The following is a 21,551-nucleotide window of genomic DNA, read 5'->3' on the forward strand; positions in this document are numbered from 1 at the left end:
TAGGTGGTTCAAACTCTTTTAGTAGGTCTTTGGAAGAAAGACAAGGCAAATGCTTCCATAATGATTACAGTCAAAAAAAACCCAGTGCAGAAATGTTTATCTTGTTGCACAGGGTCAATATGAGGTGGGATGGGCTTAATGGTGCCCATCCATAGCAACGTGTAAGTTGAATATATGTGTATCTGAATACATATATACAGGTAGAGATCGCTTAGAATTCTGTATGCTTTATCATCCTCATTTGTCAAAGAATTGAAATATCAGAACGATATACGTTTCATTTCCTGGTTCTCTTAGGAGACCTCTTGGTCTGTTAAAGACCCATCTGTCAGAGAATCCATTTCTGAAAAATCCATTGGAAAAGGTTATTAAGCTAAAACTGGGGGCTTTGTATTTCATTCTAGTTGAAGTGGACCCAGTTTAAATAATGAGTAAAAAAATGCCTGGATTGCACCACAAGCTACTTTACAATATCAGTTTATGATCATCATAAAAGCTGTTTTTAAATATTGCTGCATGCACATTTAAGATGATTTCCAAAAATGGGAATTCGTGTGGAACATATCTATGTGGTTGGAGATATTATCTTTATAGAGTCTCATAGCTTTCTGTTTATCAAATGAATCTCATATTATTTGTACGTTTTCCTTTGGGATATAAACAAGGATAATACAGCAAAGGGGAGCCTATCCAGGAACTATAAAGTTAGGCTCAATCTACTTAAACTCAGTGAAAATATCCACAAGATGTCTATAGGATGAAGGGCATAGATTGGCCACAACCCAGTAGAAGGATTTAGGCTCCCAGTGTGATCATGGGACAGCCTGGGTAACATGTTTCTATCTTCAACCATGGTCTTTCGGGAGGTCTGCTGAGTATTACACAAGCAATTCCCGAGACACCTTGTGACGTCTCTCTGTCAGCCCAGGCAGACTTTGTGCCCTTCGTCCGTGCTTTGCCCCTTTAGCTTCATCACCAACTGATCCTTGCCCAGTGTCTCAACGTGGACAATACCTCCTCCAGAAAACCCTTCAGTGCCCTTTCTTGCCCGACTTCGTGCTTCCCTGGCACTTTGCATTTCCTGGATGCTTCCGTTGTTTCCATCACTGGCATGTGGGGAGTTGGTCTGTCTACACAGCTGGACTCGCGTCCCATGAGGCCCAGAACCATGTCCTTGTGCTGCTGTCACCTTCTTGTCTTGCTGCTGTTGCTAGTTGCCACTGAGTATACTTAGGTTTAGGGCAGTGGTTCTCAACTTTCCTAATGCCGTGACCTTTCATACAGTTCCTTAAATTGTGGTGACCCCCCCACCCCAGCAACCATAACATTATTTCCATCGCTACTTCATAACTGTCATTTTGCTACTGTGATGAATAAGGCGACCCCTGTGAAAGGGTCATTTGACCCCCCCAAAGGGGTAGGGACCCACAGGTTGAGAGTCGCTGGTGTAGGGCATCTTGATGCCCTCCTGTATACTCCCTCTTGTCCATTTTATTCCTTCTTAAAGTTTTTTTGGATGACTTTACAATCTCCCAAGCCCATTATGCCTACAGTAGTGTTAGATTTTCCTCTAGTAGTCTGCCCTAGGAACACCTTCTAGGTTGCTATGGGTCAAATATGGACTCGGTGGCACCCCACACAAACATTTCCTTTGTCAAGGGGTTTCTGAGTGGTGCAAATGGTTGTGTACTTGCCAGCTCATTGAAAGGTTAGAGGTTGAAGTCTACTGAGAACTTCCTCCGAGAGGGACCTGGTGTTTCACTTCTGAAAAGCCAAATTAACCACTGAGGGCGTCCTGAAGCATACTTCTGTTGTGACACACATGTGGCTCTGTGAGTTCATACCCACTCAATGGCAACGGGTGATATGGCTCTTCTGTAGTAGAATGTTTTTGTTGTGTGAAAAAGTACACTAGAGAATTAGGGGTGCCATGCACCCCTAGAAAGCCATAGAAACAGCTTGCCTTAAAGAAGGTCAGAAACTTATCCTAATGAAGGGATTACTGAAAATATGGGTGCTATAGCAAAGTATGATGAAGAAATCAGATGGTGCCCAGCTATCAGAAGTAACAGTGTTTGAGGTCTTGCCAGCTTGTCTTAAGACAAACAGTCAAATCAATGAGGTGACAGTCAAACCCACATGGAAGAAGCACACCAGCCTCTGTGATCCAAGGATTATAAGCAATAAAATCCAATATGAGAGGAGAAAACTGTCTTAGAGCTTAAATTCAGTGCCATCAAACCAGGCTCTGAAAGCCCCAAATCCATTCGCAGAGTTCCCACAGGGATTAAATCTCCATTGAATTCCTTCTGACCATTGACTAGGGATAGGACTAGCCTTGTCCACAGACAGAGGGCAACGAAAATGACTCGCATATATTTAGTTTGGTTAAACTGTAACGTCTTCTCATTCATTTGCCTTTTGATCCATTTTTAATTTGTTCTAGTTTATGTTATTTTCTGCTTTCTTGTGACTTGAGGCATTCTTGTGTTTTATTTCGTTGTTGTTGGAAGAGGTTTTCTCTGATTTTCTTTATAGGAAATCCAGGAGAGGCAAATAGAGAGTAACTTGGGGTTATGGCTGGGGGTGGGGGGTTGGGGAAATGGGGAGCTAACAATGAGTGCAAAAATGAAGAAAATTTTCCACAATTGAATGGTATGATACATGAATTATATGTCAATAAAACTCTTTAAGAGAAAAAACAGTTAAGAAACTGACTAAAGGGAATGTGGTAGTAGAGAAATGAGATGCACACAATTGCATTGTCATGTAAATATCAAGATATTTTGTTCAATGTCCCAGGATGGAACATGTTTCAAACACATAGAAAGTTATAGAGAATATTAGAACAAATCCACTTTTTAATAAAGGGAAGAATTTGTCTAGATATGAACCTCAAAATAGGTATAGCTTCAACTTTACTAGATGTGGTCAAATTACACTCTGACGTGGTTCCAACCCTTCTCACTTCCCCCGTATATGGACATTCAAATTATGGTGTCAGCAAATCGTATTGGCTCTATCACAGTCTGCCAGAAGAAGAGACACACCAGTCCTTGATGTCTTACAGCTCGAATGCTCCTTAGAGGCAAGGACAGCAAGAACTTGGTTTGCTACCCTCAGACAAGTCATCAGAAAAGACAAAGTACTGGAAAATCACAGGGTGAGGAAAACCTAGGACAACCCTCAATGACACGGAGTGACATAATTGCCACAGCCATGGACTCAAACAGACCAATGATCTAACTGAGATCACAGTTTAATTGAAGAGACATGCAATTACACGCTCACAAAAATGAATGCATAATCATATTCTGAGATGAGTCCTGTAAAATGAAAGGATGTGTGGAAACGTACCATTCAAACTCACCCTACCTTGGGGTCCGGGCAGGTCCACATTTTTTAAAAGATCATTTTATTGGGTGCTATTACAGCTCTTTTAACAACCCAAGCATCAATTGTACCAAGCATATTTGTACATATGTTACCATCATTATTTTCTACACATTTACTTACTTAAAAAAATCATTTTATTGGGGGCTCGTACAACTCTTATCATCATCCATCCATCCATCCATCCATCCATCCATCCATCCATCCATCCATGTGTCAAGCACATTTGTACATTTGTTGCCCTCATCATTCCCAAAACATTTGCTTTCTGCTTGAGCCCTTGGTACCAGCTCCTCATTTCTTATCTCTCCCTCTCCGCTCCTTCCTGGGCAGGTCTACTTGAGAATCAATTGGATGTTAGGAATGAGGAAGAGAATTGAACTACTGGCACCCAAAAGGGTGGGTGGTAATGCAGCCACTGATAGTCACTGAGACACAGCAGGGGGCTTAGGAAGAAAGGTGATGAGTTCCACTTGGGATTTGCTGCAATGCAGACGCATTGAGAATTCCATGGGTTAAAGCAAGCAGGTCCTTTAGCGACCAGAGTCTGTCTGGCACTTGGGAGAAATCTGGAGTACAGGCAAAGACCTGGGGGGTCATCATTACTTTACAGTTTGCAGTCAACTCACCAATGGGGAAGAGAGAGGACTTGGGAAAATACCACCTCTAAGGACTAGGGTTGTCGAGTCTCACTACCTCTTACATTGATTGGAGTTGAGCATCTTTTCAGTTATGTGTATATGACACTTTTGCTAGCTGCCATTGAGTTGACTGTGGCTGAGGTAACCAGAAGTTTGCAGAGTAGAACTACTCCACAGAATATTTAAGGTTGTGACCTTTCAAAGCTGATGGCCAGGCCTGTCTTTTGAGGTGCCTCTGGAACGAGGTGTCCTTTCGGTTAATAATCAAACACATAACAATTTGCACATTCAAAGACTCCTCTGTGTTTCCATGATCCACTGCCTTCAAGTTGATTCTGAATCCTCAAAAACTCTCAATGTCATCCACTCCAATTCATAGCGACCCTATGGGGCAGAGTAAAACTGCCCCTGTGGGTTTTTGAGGCTGTGAATCTTTACAAGAGCAGAAACCCGCATTTTTCTTCTGTGGAACACTTGGAGAGTTTCACGTGCTGACCCAAATAATTCTACACACTGAATGCATAGCTCTGAAACCAAACCCAACCCATTACTGTTGAGTCAATTTTTAATTCACAGAGACTCTAGAACAGAGAAGAACTGCTTTCATCCTATTTCCTGAGCTGTAATCTGTATGGAAGCAGACAGCCACACCTTTCTCCGGGAAGCAGCTGGTGGGATGGAATTGTCAACATTTCAGAGCTTAACATACCTTGCAACCCCTTAACTACTGCACTACCAGGGCTCCCATGTAAAGCCCCAAGTAATTCACTAACCCCTGCATGAATAGATTCAACCACGGTCCTTTCTGCGTACAGCTCTTCTTGTTGTTAGGTGCCATTGAGTGAGTTCAGACTCACAGCGGCCCTCAGTACAACAGAAAGAAGCCCTGCCCAGTCCCATGCCAATCTCACACTGTTTTCTGTGTTGGCGTTCCTTGCTATATCTATTGTGTCAATCCATCTTGTTGACGGTTTTCTTTTCTCTAGTCTTCCACTCTACCAAGCATGATGTCCTTCTCCAGGGACTGGCCTCTCCTGACAGCATGTCCAAAGTACATGAGAGGAAGTCTTGCCATCCCTGATTCCAAGGAGCATTCTGGTTGTACTTCTTTGAAGACCGAATTGTTTGTTCTGCTGGTAGTCCACCGTGCTTTCAATAGTCTGCACCAGCACAGGAATTCCAGCTTCCGCATGCATGTGAGGCATTTCAAAATACCTTGTTGGGTCAGGCACACCTTAGTCTTCCAAGTGACATCTTCACTTTTTAACACTTGCTTTCTTTATTTTTAAGGATCATTTTATTGGGGGCTCTTATAGCTCTTACAACAATCCATACATCAGTTGTATCAAGCATGTTTCTACATATGTTGCCATCTTCATTTTCTAAACATTTACTTTTGATTTGAGCCCTTGGTATCAGCTCCTCTTTCCCCCCCCCACCCTTTCCCGCTCCCACCCTTGTGGCCCCTTGATAAATTATAAATTACTAGTATCTTCATATCTTACACTAACAGCTGTCTCCCTTCTCCAATGGTATCTGTTGTTCATCCCCCCTGAGGAGGGGCTGTGTGGTTATGTGTCAACATTTCGATTGGCTCACCCTTCCTCCCCTACTCTCCCCACCTTCCCCCTACCCTCATGGTATCTCTACTCCCATTTCTGTTCCTGAGGGGGTTATCTGACCTGGATTCCGTGTGTCCTGAGCTCTTATCTGTACCAGTGTACATGCTCCAGCCTAACCCGCAGTGATTGGGGTCATGATAGTGGGGAGTGAGGAGGCCTCAAGGAACCAGAGGAATATAGTGTGTTTCATCAGTGCTCTCCTGCGCCCTGGTTGACTCATCCCTTCCTTGTGACCCTTCTGTGAGGTGATGTCTCATTCTCTACAGATGGGGTTTGGGTCTCTGTTCTGATCCCCTCGTTCTCAACAATATGTTTCGGTATGTTTTTTGGGGGTCTTCTGATGCCTGTTACCAGATCCTGTCAAAACCTTATGGTTGTACAGACTGGTGGGCTTCGTCCATGTGGGCTTTGTTGCTCTCTGCTAGATGGCCACTTGTTTAACTTCAAGCCTTTAAGACCCTAGACGTTCTATCTTTTGATAGCTGGGCACCACCAGATTTCTTCACTACATTAGATTGTGCACCCATTTTGTCTTCAGCAATTGTGTCCGGAGGGTGAGCATCACAAAATGGCAGGTTGCTAGAACACAGTGTTCTTGCGTTGAGGGAGGGCTTGAGCAGAGGCCCAAAGTCCATCCACTTCCTCAATGTATTGCCATGTAAATACATGTAATATGCCAATGCCTCTATTGTTATGAAATAATATATTTGCATAGTGAACACCTATGTTTATACCTCTATCCATAGCTTTGCTTCCTAGATCTTTCCTTTGGTTTCTTTTACCTCCCTCCTTTCCCACCATCATGCTCGCCCTTCTTCTGCCTCATAATAATTCTCCTCAGCTAGATTGCTGTTGCTGCTACACCCCCAGGATCTCTACGTCCTCCCCATTGTTGATTTTAATTCCCTAGTTGTTCCTCTGTCTATAACATTGTTTGCTCACTGCTCCCTTCCTCCCTTCCCCACCCCTCAAAGTCCTTCCGGAACCATCAGTTGGTTGTTTTCTCTTCAGGATTACTTCCCATGCCTATCTTATATAGGCAGGCAAACCAACAATAATGTAGACAATACAAAAAGGAAACAAAAGATTGAATAAAAAGAGAAAAAAGAGAGGATATATATATATACAAATAATAACTAGCCCCACAAAACCCCACAGCATAGATAATTCCAGGTCTGTCTGCTGACCTTTATGAGTATCTCCCCACTGGTCCTGGGGGGTTTTGGGAACTGCCCTCCTAGCCTGAAATCTATTTAGGGGGCTCCTCATGGGGCTTTGTGGCTTGATTTTTCTCTCATTGTTTATCTGATATAGTCCCTTCTTGGTTCGCCCCACTGTGAGGTGTTCAGATGGGACTTACTCCTGTCGTGTGTCCCCAGTATCGTTCTCTGTCACAGTATATTCCAGTGAGGGGACATCATATCTCGAGCTGTTGTTGGACCTAAAGTCCTCTCTGTGCCTTAGCTGCTCTGTGCAGGAACGTCGTCCTTAGCGCTTGGTGCACCCACATGGAAGCAAACTTTTTAACACGTTAACAAGATCTTTTGCAGATTTTCCCAGCACAATATGTCCTTTGATTTCCTGTCTGCTGCTTCCATGGGTCTTTGCTACAGTGAGACCGAGTATTGCATTGTGAGAAGCAGAAAAGTTAATTTCATGTTTGAACTTCTTTTGCAATCTTTCTGTTCCTGTCTGAGAAATGGTCTTTCACCATCCTTTCTAGCCTCCAATTGCAACATTCCAAGCCAAGCCAGGCTTCTGTGTTCTGCTCAGGAAATGATGGGCAAGGATGTGCAAACCCAGAACGATATTCGAATATATCTTTTCTGTGATTCAATGTATATGGGGATTCTACTAAGAAGACTGTGTCCAAAAGGTGTGATTATATGTGAGACCTTGCTCCACACATATGCCACCTAATTTGTCCGGTTACCCTGCTTTCATGAGTGTACAATATTTTCTACATACAGGTAACCTTAGTGAGTGCTCAGCGTGGTAACTGTTACCTTTTGTCAGGACTCTTGGTTGCAGGTGGGAAATGGTTAAGTTATAGGGGAAAAATACCTCTTGTCTTTGCTCATTGGTAGCTCACTGAATCTTCAAAAAGGACCGCGACCTGGACATATTACTTGTTGGGATGCCACGTGGCTCCTGCGGGTCTTTGTGGGAGAGTTACAAAGACTGTCATCGCAATAGTTCTCTTCACAGGATGGAGAAGAAACACCTCATTCCAGGCCCGTGGAGCTGCTTCCTTTCAGTTGCTTTTTCTCTGTGTTCAACAGTGAGTCTAGGGAGGGACTCTGATGGGCCGTCCACCCAACCAAGAAAATTGTCTCTTTCCTCAAACACCTCAGTGGGAAGGTGGGCTATTTATTCTAGTCCTGGAGTATGTGTCCATGTTGGGGTCATGGGAAAAAAAAGATCTGCTACCAGAATACTCTCTCACTGCCATCGAGTCAACTCTGACTCCTGTCAACCTCATAGAACAGGGTAAAACTGCCCCTGTGGGTTTCTGAAACTGTTAATTCTTTGCAGGATTCAAAAACCTTATCTTGTTCCCTTAGAGAGACAAGTGTTTTAAACTGCTGACCTGGTGGCTAGCAGCCCAACTCATAACCTACCACACCATCTGGACTCTGCTCCAATAATAGGGAAGATGACAAATACTACAAGGCAGACTAATTCCCATCACTACTGTCATCCACACAACTGCAATGGTGAGAGTCCAATACTTTGGATAAGAAAAAGATCTGAAAAAACTTCAGAATTTTCCTTGTCAACAATAACTTTCAAAGAGGACCATATGCGTTCCTGAAGGCTGCTGTAACAAAGTATTGCTAAGTGGAAGGCTTCAAATAAGATAAATGTATACCCTATATTTCTAGAAGCCAGAAGTTCAAATTCAGGTCTCCAGCAGGGCCACATTTTATCTGAAGACTCCAGGGGAGAAGCCTTCTGGCCTCTTCCAGCTTCTGATCACCAAATAAAACCTCAATCACTACATTAGCAGGACTGACCTAAATTATCCTTCATGGTCTGAGATGGATTGGCACCATGGTTGTAGGCGCTCCAAGTGTTCCTGGGCTTGTGGCAGCATCACGCGAGTCTCTGCCAGATATTTAAACGTCTTGAGAACATTCAGTTTAGAGTAAATCACTCTGTTCTGATTCAGAGAGACTCTCTGCACAACAGATCGAAACACTCTCAGGTCCTTACAACTGTTGTAGTGTTTGAGCTCATTGTTGTAGCCACTGTGTCAATCCATCTCATATCATAAAGGGTGATTTAGGTCGATAATTTTAGTGTCGTGCATGAGGTTTTATTTGATCATCAATTAATCTTTGAGGCCTTTGCTATTTTCTTCATGAGATCCTATTTTGATAACAATGTCAACATGATATTCAATAACGAGTTAAAGAAAAGCAAACACATATGCTATGTATTCCAGGAGTCCTACAATCTGATATAATAAATGTTCAGTGTAGCTCAATTCTCTATTCCCTTCCTTTCCCCCCAAATTAACAAACAAAAAAAGAAACCTAATTTCAGGAACCATAAAATATTTTTTCCACCATGATAAACCCAAATATGATGGTTTGCTTGCCAGATTCACTGGCTGAACTGTGAGTATGTACTTCATCTAAAATACCAAGGAGTTATCAGTTTATGGTCAACAGCAAAATTTAGAGTTTATGTGACTTTTCTTCCCTAGTCAGTTTCAGCCATACTTTGTAATAGACTGTTTATAGAAGTAGGTTTATAGTTCCTGCTTCAAAGTCTTTTATTTCTAGCTTTATTGTTGCAAAATACATGTGGTAGGTACATAGTTTCATGTCAACTTAAAGATATATAAAAATGTAGGGGTGGTATTCAATTCCTACAGGGGTAGAATAAGGAGAACCCTAGAAATTGCCCCTCCTCCCTTTCTGCCTTCACTTTCCTGCTAGCTGATCCTGATGGCTGCCAGAGCCCTGTGAAGCTTCCACCACCACTGGATCCACAAGACTTTGCAGCCCCCAGCCTGTGATCTTCCTGTGTTTTGCATCATTGCATGTGGCGTCGTGAGTCTAGAGAGGGACTTATGGACTAGTATCAGATTTATGGCCTTGAGTTGAACTGGACTGGCATGTTTTCTTCATGTATAATAACAGTGCTACCATTGTTAACAATGGCGGCAGCAACACCTCTAGGGCTTTGGTAGCCATCAGGGTCCGCCAGCAGGAAGGTGAAGGCAGAGAGTGAAAGGGAGGTTCACGGGGCCCTCCTTATGAGAAGGCCATGCCCACAAGGAGGTACCTTAAGGCTGTGACCTGATTGACAGGTTAGACTCCATCCCAACACTTTTATATATCTTCAAGTTGGTATGAAATTATGTAACTACCACAATACATATTGAAGCCATTTAAAATCTGAAATCAAAACCTAGTAACTTGATCAAGCATTACCTGATGAAAGACACCCGATACTTCCCTTAAAATTTTGACACCAGCGATGGTTGACAAATGTCACAGAATTGTACTTTGCAATGGCAAATGATTTGTTCTATTAAACAGGCTCTGCTATATGGAGACTTTCATTATCAATATTATTTAAGTCAAGAATAAAAGGAAAATGAATTTGCTTGATTGGACCTTTTACAAAACGATTTTTAGTGAACACCTCAGGAATTCAACCGTAAGAATGCGCTTCTAATCTGGCTATTGTAGCTGGTCTGACCCTCCACATCATGAAGACTAAACTGGTTGTGTGACTGTAAATTCAACGTCCATTTGTGATGTAAGTAATATCCTCTGGTCCCGTACTAATTTGATATGCCACAGGTGCAGAGAGCATAGATTACATAACAGCATAACGGCAGAGACATTTGAAACCAATGTCGGGCTTTGTAAGCTGTTTCCAGGGCTATTAACAAACTGGCAGCTGGAATGATTATCGAGAAATCGGAGGGGGCTTCAAAATGTTCCCGGAAAACAGAATGAAAACATCATGGAATGTGTCCGGAAACTTTTTGAAGCCCCCCCCTCCTATTTGTGTATGTTCGGTTGCTTTGATGTTTACTGATGTGTTACCTTGGGCAAGACCCTTACCCAATCTAAGTTTCCTGGTTTTCAGAAAGGATAATAATATCTACCTCAGGAGATTCGGGAAATGATTACATCAAATTGCAAATGGAAAACTTGACACATCAGCAATGGCATGGGACAAAACAGGTATGAAGTGTTGAAGGGAAAACTGATCTGTTCTGTCCATGTTCACCCAAATCACAACCAGTTAACAACCAACAACAAAATGCCTGGCACGGAGCCCCCTGATTAGAAGCTGATACTGAGAAGAATCAGTTGGTTCTGTATGTGGAATAGGTCTCAGCTCCCAACACGGAAACTTGAATAAGAATGCTGAGGATCCAAAGTTCATTATTAGACTTGTCGTCAGGGAGAAATCTAAGGCGAACAGTGGGTTTACTCATACTTGCCAGTGATTTAAATAATCATCCTCACTAACTTCCCAAAGCATGAACTGTTCATCAAATACAATACTGGGGAGGTGAAATAGCCATCACCGTCAGCTTGGATTCCCCGTGGATCTGAATCGACAAGATGGTAGTGAGGTATTGAGTAGAGCTGAAACTCATTCAAATCCAAGTATATGGCGAGTGTTGATCACTGATACTCTTGATTACACAACAGGAAACCTGTCATGGCTTAGGCCCCTCAAAGAAAGCACTAGGCTTAGCCTGTCAATAAGAGTCCGAATTCGTAGTGCCCATTATAGAGGTACATGATTTCAACCCTACAGATGCTGGAACCCTGCCCACTGCTCCTCCCCACCCCACCCTTCCACCCTAGGTATTTTGATTCGCTGGGTTTAAATTGCATGCTTGAAAAGCTTCTCAGATGAGTCTGATCCTGTTTTGCTTTGTCACTTTGTTGTTGCTGTTACTACAGGTATCCCTTGGAGATATTGCTGGTTCAGTTCCCCATCACCACAGTCAAGCAAATATCACAATAAATCAACTCCCCGAAATGTTTTGAATTTCTGGTGCATAGAGAGGTTAGGTTGACAATGATTTATGGCCTGGGCAATAGCATGATGGAAAAATTTGCAATGTTGTGAGCTTGACCCAAACAGGACATGGAGATATGGAATGAGCATATCCTGTTGGAAAAATGGTGCCAACAAACTTGGTAGATGCAGGGTTGCTGCAAACTTTCAATTTAGTGGGGAGAAAAAAGTTCAGTATCTGCAAAACACAGTGAAGTGAAACACAATAAAACGAGGTATGTCTGGAGAGAAAAACAGCCCCACCCCATGTTGTTAGAGATTGAATTATGTCCTCCTTTCACACACACACAAGTTAAAACTCCTAGGACCTGTGAACATGACCTTGTTGAGAAATAATGGCTGTGAATATATTACCAATTAGATTAACAGGTCAGACTGGAGTAGGATGGATCCTGAGTGGAGTCCTCATAAAAGGGAACAGACATGTGACACACTGGAGCAAATTCAGCTATAAGCCAAAGGAAAGATATGGCTATGTGAGGCTACGAGAAACTGGAGGAGACAAGGGAGGCTATTGCCCTAAACTCCAGAGCCTACAGCCTTCAGAAAAAGCAAGACCCTGCTGGCACCCTGAAGTGTACTTCCTAGCCTCCAGGACTGTGAGACAAAGCATGTGTGTTGCTATAAGCCATCCAGTTCTTGGTATTTTGTAACTGCAGCAGTATGAAACCTGCATAATTTCTAGAAGATCCTTTCTATGATACAGTTTTAAATGGCTTCAAAGTATAGATGTGATGCTATAATTAGATGCAGACTCATGACTGGCATCTAGTCTTAGACTTCACAGACATTAACAACTTTGCCATTTCTAAAGTGACCGTGACTTGAACCTTGAACTTGACTGTTAAATCATGGCCATCTAATTCTGTGGGGAGGAGTCTGTGGTGGTTACATAATCTGGTTTCAACTTGAGACTATTAAGAGTGAAGGGGTGGAGGTTAGTCTGTCAATCAGATCGCAACTTGATGACCTCATTTGGAGGCGCAACATAGATAAATAGCTCATTGGAAGCCAGACACAGACTCTCTCTCTCTCTCTGCTTGACATTCCTGTTAACAAGTCACATGGAGCTACACTGATGGAGCCATGTGGAGACCCCTGCCAGCACTGAGATGCCTCTGCCACCACTGGTTCTAGAAGGCTTTCCATCCACTGGCCTGCGATCTTCCTGCATTTGGCGTCATTGCATGTGCTTTGTGAGTCTGAAGAGGAATTTACAGATGGGTATCGGACATATGGGCTAATATGGGAATTATGGACTTCATCTGGATTGAGCTGGGATGTTTTCTTAATGTACAATTGCTCTCTGATATAAAGTTTTCTATTACACACATATAAGTGTCTCTGGATTTGTTTCTCTAGTTAACCCGGACTCACACAGCGGGATTAAGAAAATCCTGATTTCTGAAGTGACCCAAACCTGGGTTAGCAATGCAGGTCCTGTCGTCTTCACCTGTTTGAGGAAACGCTGAAGGGCTGGGTGATAATTCACTCAGAATATGTCAGGTGAAAGCATAGTGCCCAACTCATGTAAGAACTCAGCAAACCTTAACTACTGCAAAACAAAAAGATGCCCCTGACACACAGGAGCTCGTGGGCTCTCACAGTTTGGTCTAGGTGGCCTCTTGTTGACCATGAACAATGCCACAGACCACCAACCTCAGATAAGGCCAATCTGTGATAAACAGGATAGATCAAGGGAAAATCAAGACCACTCTGGAATCATGAGTGGATACAGACAAAGGTGAATATGATTCAAGCCACAAACTATAAAAAAGTTCCCCTTTCCCGGCTGATACGGAGCCCTGGTAATGCTTGGCTGCTAAATGGAAAGTGGGTGGTTTGAACCAACCAGCTGCTCTGTGGATAAAAGATGTAGCCATTTGCTTGTGTCAACATGACAGCCTGGGAAACCCTCTTGGGCAGTTCTACTCTGGCAATGAAGTTGGGCCCAGGGGAGTTTTTAGGCCTGGACAGTACACGTGACAATTGCTGCCTTATCAATAATTGGGGGTGGGGATGGCCACAGCACTGACCCCAATCCAATGCAAATACCATTGTCCAAAGAGTACCATTTGTCCTCACCCACCTCCCTGTCCTACAGACTCATGGAGACCCCACATAGTTAGAGTAGGGCTGTGCTCAAAAGATGACTGACCTTTCAGAAGTAGATCTCCATGCCTTTCTTCTGAGCAGCACTTGGTGGACTCAAACCATTAACCTTTGGATTAGCAGTGGACCTGGGTGATGCCTGAGCACTACCCCATGAGGAGAGAGGATGTTTGTCCTGATATAGAGCTTTCTTTGGCTTAGAAGAGGAATCTTTTCTAATAGCAGACTCTCTACATGCTCCCTCGCCCAGAAGAGTCCTCCTTGGCCAGAATTGCAGCACAGAGTTATGTATAAGCCAATCACTGTACAAAGAAAGGAATTCCAGTGACTGGATTATTCTGAGGTGTAAAGAGACATAGGGCTGGGTCCCTAATGAGTCAACTTTCACTCCTGCCTGAAGCTGGGAAGTCTAGCAAGAGGGCAAAGTACCTCGGGCAAAATTGGGTCTCTGTCCGCAGAAAAAGGGGTTGGATTTCGCAGGAGGGACGAGGAGCAATTAACTGGATGTGGGTGTTCTTCACTGTAGCTCTGAGAAGGTCTTGCTGTGTGGCCAGCCACCCTCTAGGTGGTCTATGATCCAAAATGGAAGATTTCTTCTGTGTATTTACCCACATGAGTTGAAAATGTTTGTCCATATGCAAACGTGCACGTGAATGTTTACAAAAGCTTTATGCAAAATTGCCCCAAATAATTGGAAGCAACCAAGTTGCCTTTCAAAAGGTGAAAAGGTAAACAACCTATCTGACACCTACCACTGTTTCCCACCGTGGGAGGGGGAGGAGTGGGTTGTGGGGGATACTGGGATGATCCAGGGAGTCTGCAAAAGTAGATACCTATACTTTATCCTGGATTATGGCTTATAGCACAAACTTTTTTAATTACCAGAGGGACACTTAGTAATTTTTTTTGAAAAAGAGGCAGTAGGGGACTATTACTCAGCAATGCAAAGAAATGTTCTATCAGGCTACCAAAAGTCATAGAAGAAACAAATAGGAATGACTACACGAGAGACTAAAAAAACTTAAACAAAACTCACTGCCATTGTTATGTAATCTCCTGTCAACTTTTGAAGGGGTGGAGTCTAGTCTGTCAATCATGCCATAGCCAATGAGGCATCTGTGTGGGCATGGCCTTCTCCTGAGGACTCTGGGAACTCCTGTCTTCCTCCATGAAAGTAGGAGACACTCACGCCCTGCGAGACATTCCTGTTGACAAGCCACGTGGAGCTATAGTGATGGCACTCAGAGCCCTGGAGCTGGAGGAGCCACATGGAGACCATACCAGCACTGAAATGCTTATACTGCCACTTGAGACACAAGACTTTCGAACCTCTGGCCTGTAATCTTTCTTCCTGCATTCGGCATCATTGTATGTGCTGCATGAATCTGAAGAAGAATTTATAGACTGGTACCGGACATATGGGTTAATATTGGACTTATGGATTTAATTTGGACTGGGCTGGGATGTTTGCTTAATGCACAATTATTCTTTGATATAAAGTTCTCTCTCACACACATATGAATCTCCCTGGATTTGTTTCTCTAGTCTACCCAGACTAAGACATTATCCTGACTCATAGTGATCCCACAGGGCAGGATAGAATGGCCCCTGTGAGTTTCTAACACTGTAACTCTTTCCAGGAATAGACAGCCTCCTCTTTCTTCCTTGGAGCAGCTGGTGGTTTCCAATCACAAACCTTGTTGCTAGCAGTGCAATGCATAATCCACTATGGCACCAGGGCTCCCAGTCTGAAAAGGCTACACAGAGTACCATACCAAGTATATGACCGTCTAGAAAAGGCAGAACTATGCTACTGTTGTTAGGCACCATTGAGTCGATTGTGCCTCATAGCCCCCTTTTGACATTACCTAACCCTGTGCCACCCTCACAATTGTTGCAATGCTTGAATTCATAGTGACAGCTTTGGCATGAGTCCATCTCAATGAAGGTCTTCTACAGCGACAGTGAAACGGTTAGTCATTGCATTGAGTATCAGCTTATGGTGGGGGTACAACATGTTGATGTAATTGGGGCTGCGGAATTATACGTGTAAAATAAAGGTTGAATTGGCAAGTGTTAGAGTTTATTTTATGATAAGAAATGATTTGTAAAATAATAATAATATAACTACAGAGGCTGAATGAACCCCTGAAAGCAATGCCCTGAAAAAAACATTGAAACCTGAAGCCAAAATATACCTCCCAAAGTGTTCTTCAAATCAAACAGTAGTCTAGTTTTATTAGTCCAAAAACGTCTGCCTTGAGCAGTCTGCTCTTTTCAAAACTAGCTAAATGAGATCCAGGGGGAACCAGGACCCTTAAGAGGAGTGGGTTTAGGTTGGGAATAGGGGAGAACACTCAGAAAAGGGAGGTGATGCTAGGTGCACAACTCTGAGCATGTCATCAGTGGCACGAATTTGCACATGTACAAACATTTGGTTGGGTGTACTGAGTTGTGGGAATGTTGCCATTATCTTTAAACTTGATTTTTCCTCACAAACTTTCTGAAGCCCCCTGGTAGGTCTTTGCTATGTATAGTCTCAACAATTTTAGAAATTACAAAACAAAACCAACCCAGTGGTTTCCAGGGATACAGGGACAGGGGGAAGGGATCAAGAGGTGGCGCTCAGGGTTGATTTGTGTGTGTGTGTGTGTGTTTTTAAGATAGAGAAACTCCCTGACATCATGCATTTATTTGTCAAAACCCAGAGGGCCACAGAACATGGAGTGAGGCAGAATGTAAACGAGGGACTTAAGTTCATAACCATGTATTAGTATTGTGGTAGTTACACAATTTCATGTCTAGGTGATAAAAGAATGAAGGAGTAGAGTCTAGCCTGTCAACCAGGTCACAGCTTGATGACCCCTCCTTGATGGCCTTCCCATGAGGATTCTGGGAACTTCCTTTCTCTTGGTCTGTCATCAGAAGAGGCAGACCACACATATTCTTTCTGCTTCACTTTCCTGTTGACAAACCACATGGAGTCATGCTGATGGCAGCCAGAGCTCTGGAAATGCTTCCACTGCCACTGGATGCACAAGGCTTTCCATTCACCAGCTTGTTATATTACTGCATTCAACATCATTGTAAGTGCTGTGTGAATCTGAAGAGGCATTTATAGACTAGCATCAGACATATGGGATAATATAAGTCGTACGGACTTGGTCTGGACTGGGCTGTTTGCTTAATATACAATTACTTTTTGATATAAAGCTCTTTCTTATACATACAAGAGTGTCTCTGGATTTGTTTCTCTAGTCAACCTGGACTAACACAAGTATGCTTTTATCACCTGTAACAAATGTACTACCTGACACATGATTTACTAATAGATGCTATAGCAAGGAGAGGGATTATGTGGGAACTCTGTACATTCTGGGAAATTTCTCTCTAAACAGTTCTAAGAATAGAAAAAAGACATATGTTATGAGATTTGATGGTTTTCTTCATTCCCTGAAAATCTGGTAAACACCTTGTAAAATTCAGCTCAAGAGGAGCTTCTTCCTAGATGTGAATGAAACATGCCAGCGTGGAGTAGGGAACCAGTGGAGAGGTCTGAGGGGCCGGCCCCAATACCAACTCCTACGTGGATACCTGCCCCTCCCCCAAGAAGAATTTATTTCAAAGGATGGCACTGAATCTGCAGCTTCGGGAGAGGAATATATCTGATTGGAGCATGCAGGAGCAGATGAAGGGGGAGGAGGAGAGAGTGGAGTACATCATGGCCCACCAGGCCTTGAGGACCATGTTCCCAATTAGAGCAGCTGGTCCACAGAGAGGACCACATGGCTCGTCCCACTATGAGACATGAGGTCCTTCACTGACCCATAGCTCTACAGGGGACAACACCGGAGACACAGTGTGGGAATTGCACCCAATCTGATCCCGCCACACCGAGGCAAAACAGAAAGGGGGTGCAGCAGAACAGCAAGGGAATGCAGCGGCGAGGTCCCCAGGGAATGCTGAAGGTGGAATTTGGGGCCAGGGCGTGATACCCCAACGGACTGGAAAACACTCCTAAAGGGCAACAAACAGTCCTTGAACTAACTACAAGCTTTTCTTTCTTGTTGTGTTTTGTCATTGGTTTGTTGTTGTTGTTTTGTTGTATATTGTTGCTTGGTTTTTCCCTGTCTTGTTTTTGTGCGTATTATTATCTCTGCAGGTCTGTCTAAATAAGATAGGCTGGATGAACAATCTGGAAGAGAAAACAACAGGACCGACAGTTCCCTGGGGGACATGGGAGAGCGGGAGGTGGGGGGTGGGGAGGTAGTGGTATTAACAAACCCAGGGACAAGGGAACAACAAGTGATCCAAAATCAGTGGTGAGGATGCCTGGTAGGGCATGATCAAGGGTCATGTAACTGAGAGGAATTACTGAAACCCAAATGAAGACTGAGCATGATAATGGGACAGGAGGAAAGTCAAAGGAAATAGAGGAAAGAGCTAGGAGGCAAAGGGCATTTATAGAGCTCTGAATAAAGGCATATACATATACGAATATATTTATATATGAGGGTGGGGAAATAGATCTATGTGCATGTAATTATAAGTTTTATTGGGCTTCCACTCAAGTACTCTCACAATGCAAGAATACTTTTTTCTATTAAATTGGCATTCTATGATGCTCACCTTCCGGACAAAATCGCTCAAGACAAAGGGGGTGAATAAACAAATGTGGTGAAGAAAGCTGATGGGGCTTGGCTATCAAAAGAGATAGCGTGTGGGGTCTTAAAGGCTTGAAGGTAAACAAGGAGCCATCTAGCTCAGAAGCAACAAAGCCCACATGGAAGAAGCACACCAGCCTGTGTGATCATGAGGTGTAGAAGGGATCAGTTATCAGGCATCAATGAACAAAATTCCTTATCATTGTGTGCTCACCTCCCTGATATGATAGCTGAAGACAAAGCAGGTGCATAAACAAATGTGGCGAAGAAATCTGATGGTGCCCGGCTATCAAAAGACATAGCATCTGGGTCTTCAAGGCTTGAAGGTAAACAAGTGGCCATCTAGCTCAAAAGCAACAAAGCACACATGGAAGAAGCACAGCAGCCTGTGTAATCATGAGGTGTCAAAGTGATCAGGTATCAGGCATCATCAGAACAAAAAAATATATCATAATGAATGAGGGGGGGAGTGCAGAGTGGAGACCCAAAGCCCAATTGTAGGCCACTGGACATCCCCTTACAGAGGGTCTTGGGGAGGAGATGAGCCAGTCAGGGTGCGATATAGCAACGATAAAACATAGCAACGATGAAACTTTCCTCTAGTTCCTAAATGCTTCCTCCTCCCCCACTATCCTGATCCCAATTCTACCTTACAAATCTGGCTAGACCAGAGGATGTACACTGGTACATATAGGAACTGAAAACACAAGGAATCCAGGGTGGATGATCCCTTCAGGACCAGTGGTGTGAGTGGCGATACTGGGAGGGTGGAGGGAGGGTGGGTTGGAAAGGAGGAACCGAGTACAAAGATCTACATGTGACCTCCTCCCTGGGGGACGGGACAACAGAGAAGTGGGTGAAGAGAGATGTCAGACAGGGCAAGATGTGACAAAATAATAATTTATAAATTATCAAGGGTTCATGAGGGACGGGGAGTGGGGAGGGAGGGGGAAATGAGGAGTTGATGCCAGGGGCTTAGGTGGAGAGCAAATGTTTTGAGAATGAGGGCAATGAATGTACACATGTGCTTTACACAAGTGATGTCTGTATGGATTGTGATAAGAGTTGCATGAGCTCCTAATAAAATGATTAAAAAACAAAAGCAAACAAACATAAAAGAGGAGCTTCCTCCCAGATTCCTTGTCCAACAGGCACCTTGCTCACAGGGAGCCAGCCACTCTGTCTCCTTTATACCCTGCCAACATTTCCTAGCCTGGTTAACGCTCCGGCTTGCTTGCATGCTGCTGGGCACTCTGGAAAACAATGCATCTTCTTTGTGTGGAAATACTGTATGCATTCATCCTATTGCCTGTGTCTTGTGCCCAGCTCAGAAGGGGTCCAAGATACTCGTTGCCTGAATGAATGGAACTCAAGGAGAAATGCCAACACCCTGAATTTAGTTTCCCAGCTGCCCAAACAGGGCACTTTTTAAAGGGACCACCTTTTTGGTGTTTGTTCCGACAGCCCCAGGCACTGAAGACAAAGCTCCTGAAGGCTTCTGCATTCTTTATGGGGTGGGGTGGTTGTAAGGGGGCAGGCAGACAGACACTGCTCAGTCACATCAGAAGGGATCGGGAGCAAAGACACTAAGGGGAGCATCTGAAGTGTTGGGGGAGTTTGGAGCCTGAAGAAGAGCCTTCTATTCCTGGGGCAGGAACATCAAAACATATGGCTCACACTTGACATGCGCAACTGAACCCCCACTGCCAGGCCATGTCTGGGAAAACCAGCAGCAGCTCTGGGAAGAGCACCTTGGAGGAATCCTGGTTTGAAGCCTACCTTCCCACATCATCCCCCAGACCTGTCCCTCTCTGTGGGCTCTTATTCTGACCTATGCCACCTTCACTCACCTAAATTCTTTCCAGAGAACCGGGATGACCACCCAGAAGCCTCCCACCTCTCCCTAGCCAATTGGTCAAAAGATGTTTGCTTTGGTGTCACTAACTGGTTGATCTGCTCATTCATTCACTTAAATGGAATTTCTTGGATGGTTGGGGGGAAGGGGAAGGGAAGACAATGCTTAAGGGGACACTAAACTCCTGTTAAGGATGATGGGAAAAAAACCCTCAGAAACGGCGAGGTTTGCAAGCTGGATGAAGATATTGGTTATCTGTCACTGAATTGTACATGTGAAGATGGTTGAAATGTCTTGTTCCTGAAATATTCACCACGATCAGAAAAACAAGTTCACAAACGAAGAACTGGTCCCAGCTTCCAGGCCTTTACATGAAGGCATCTTGAGAATAGACCACCAATTCTACTACTGAGTTCTGGGAATACTGAGGGTGTGATATCAGCACTTTTGGGAAAAGCCTGATGATTTCCTCCTGATAAGGTACCAGGAACTTGGTGAAAGGGATTGGAGTGGGCGGGCCAGTGCCAATGCCTAGAGGCAAGAAAAACAAAGAGTAGGCGGTGTGTGTTGGCAACTCACTGCTTTCCCATAGATGTACCATCTTAATCCACCAACTCTGTCATCCGAAGATTTCCTATTGGTGTGTGTGTGTTTGTGGTGGGGGTGGACAGTGGAGCAAGCAAACAAAAGCACCCTCCATCTGGAGACTTGTCCTTGAAGGAGCTTCTGCTAGACAATGACTGAGCACCTTCCACGTAAAGGTATGAAGCTATTCCAGCACCCGGAGCCCTTGCAGGAGAGTTTGCCATCCACGGAGGAGTGCCAGCCATGAGTGAGCAGTTCCAGAAAGGCCAGGACTGGGTGGTGAGATCTCTGTTGTTTATGACCTGCTAAGGACTCCTCCTCCTCACTCTCACCGCTCTCAGACCACCTGATTGGGTTCTCCGCAGACCTCCCCAGCTCTCTGCACTCCCGCAGAGCACCTGTCTCCCTTGCCCAAGTCTCCTGCCCCTTTCCACCCAAAGTCATTCAGCACAGCCACGCCCGGCGGCGCGTGGCTCTACAAGGCGGACCCAGAGGGCTTCAGCCATTTCCCATCTCGCTGGCCACCGAGCCCGCCTCAGAGAAGCTCAAGAGGGCAAACCCCGGGATGGTCCTGCTGGCTGGAGGGCGAGCCTCCTGGCTGAGAGGGCAATTCCTG

The sequence above is a fragment of the Tenrec ecaudatus genome, chromosome X (genome assembly GCF_050624435.1).
Source record: "Tenrec ecaudatus isolate mTenEca1 chromosome X, mTenEca1.hap1, whole genome shotgun sequence".
Classification (NCBI taxonomy): Eukaryota; Metazoa; Chordata; class Mammalia; order Afrosoricida; family Tenrecidae; genus Tenrec; species Tenrec ecaudatus.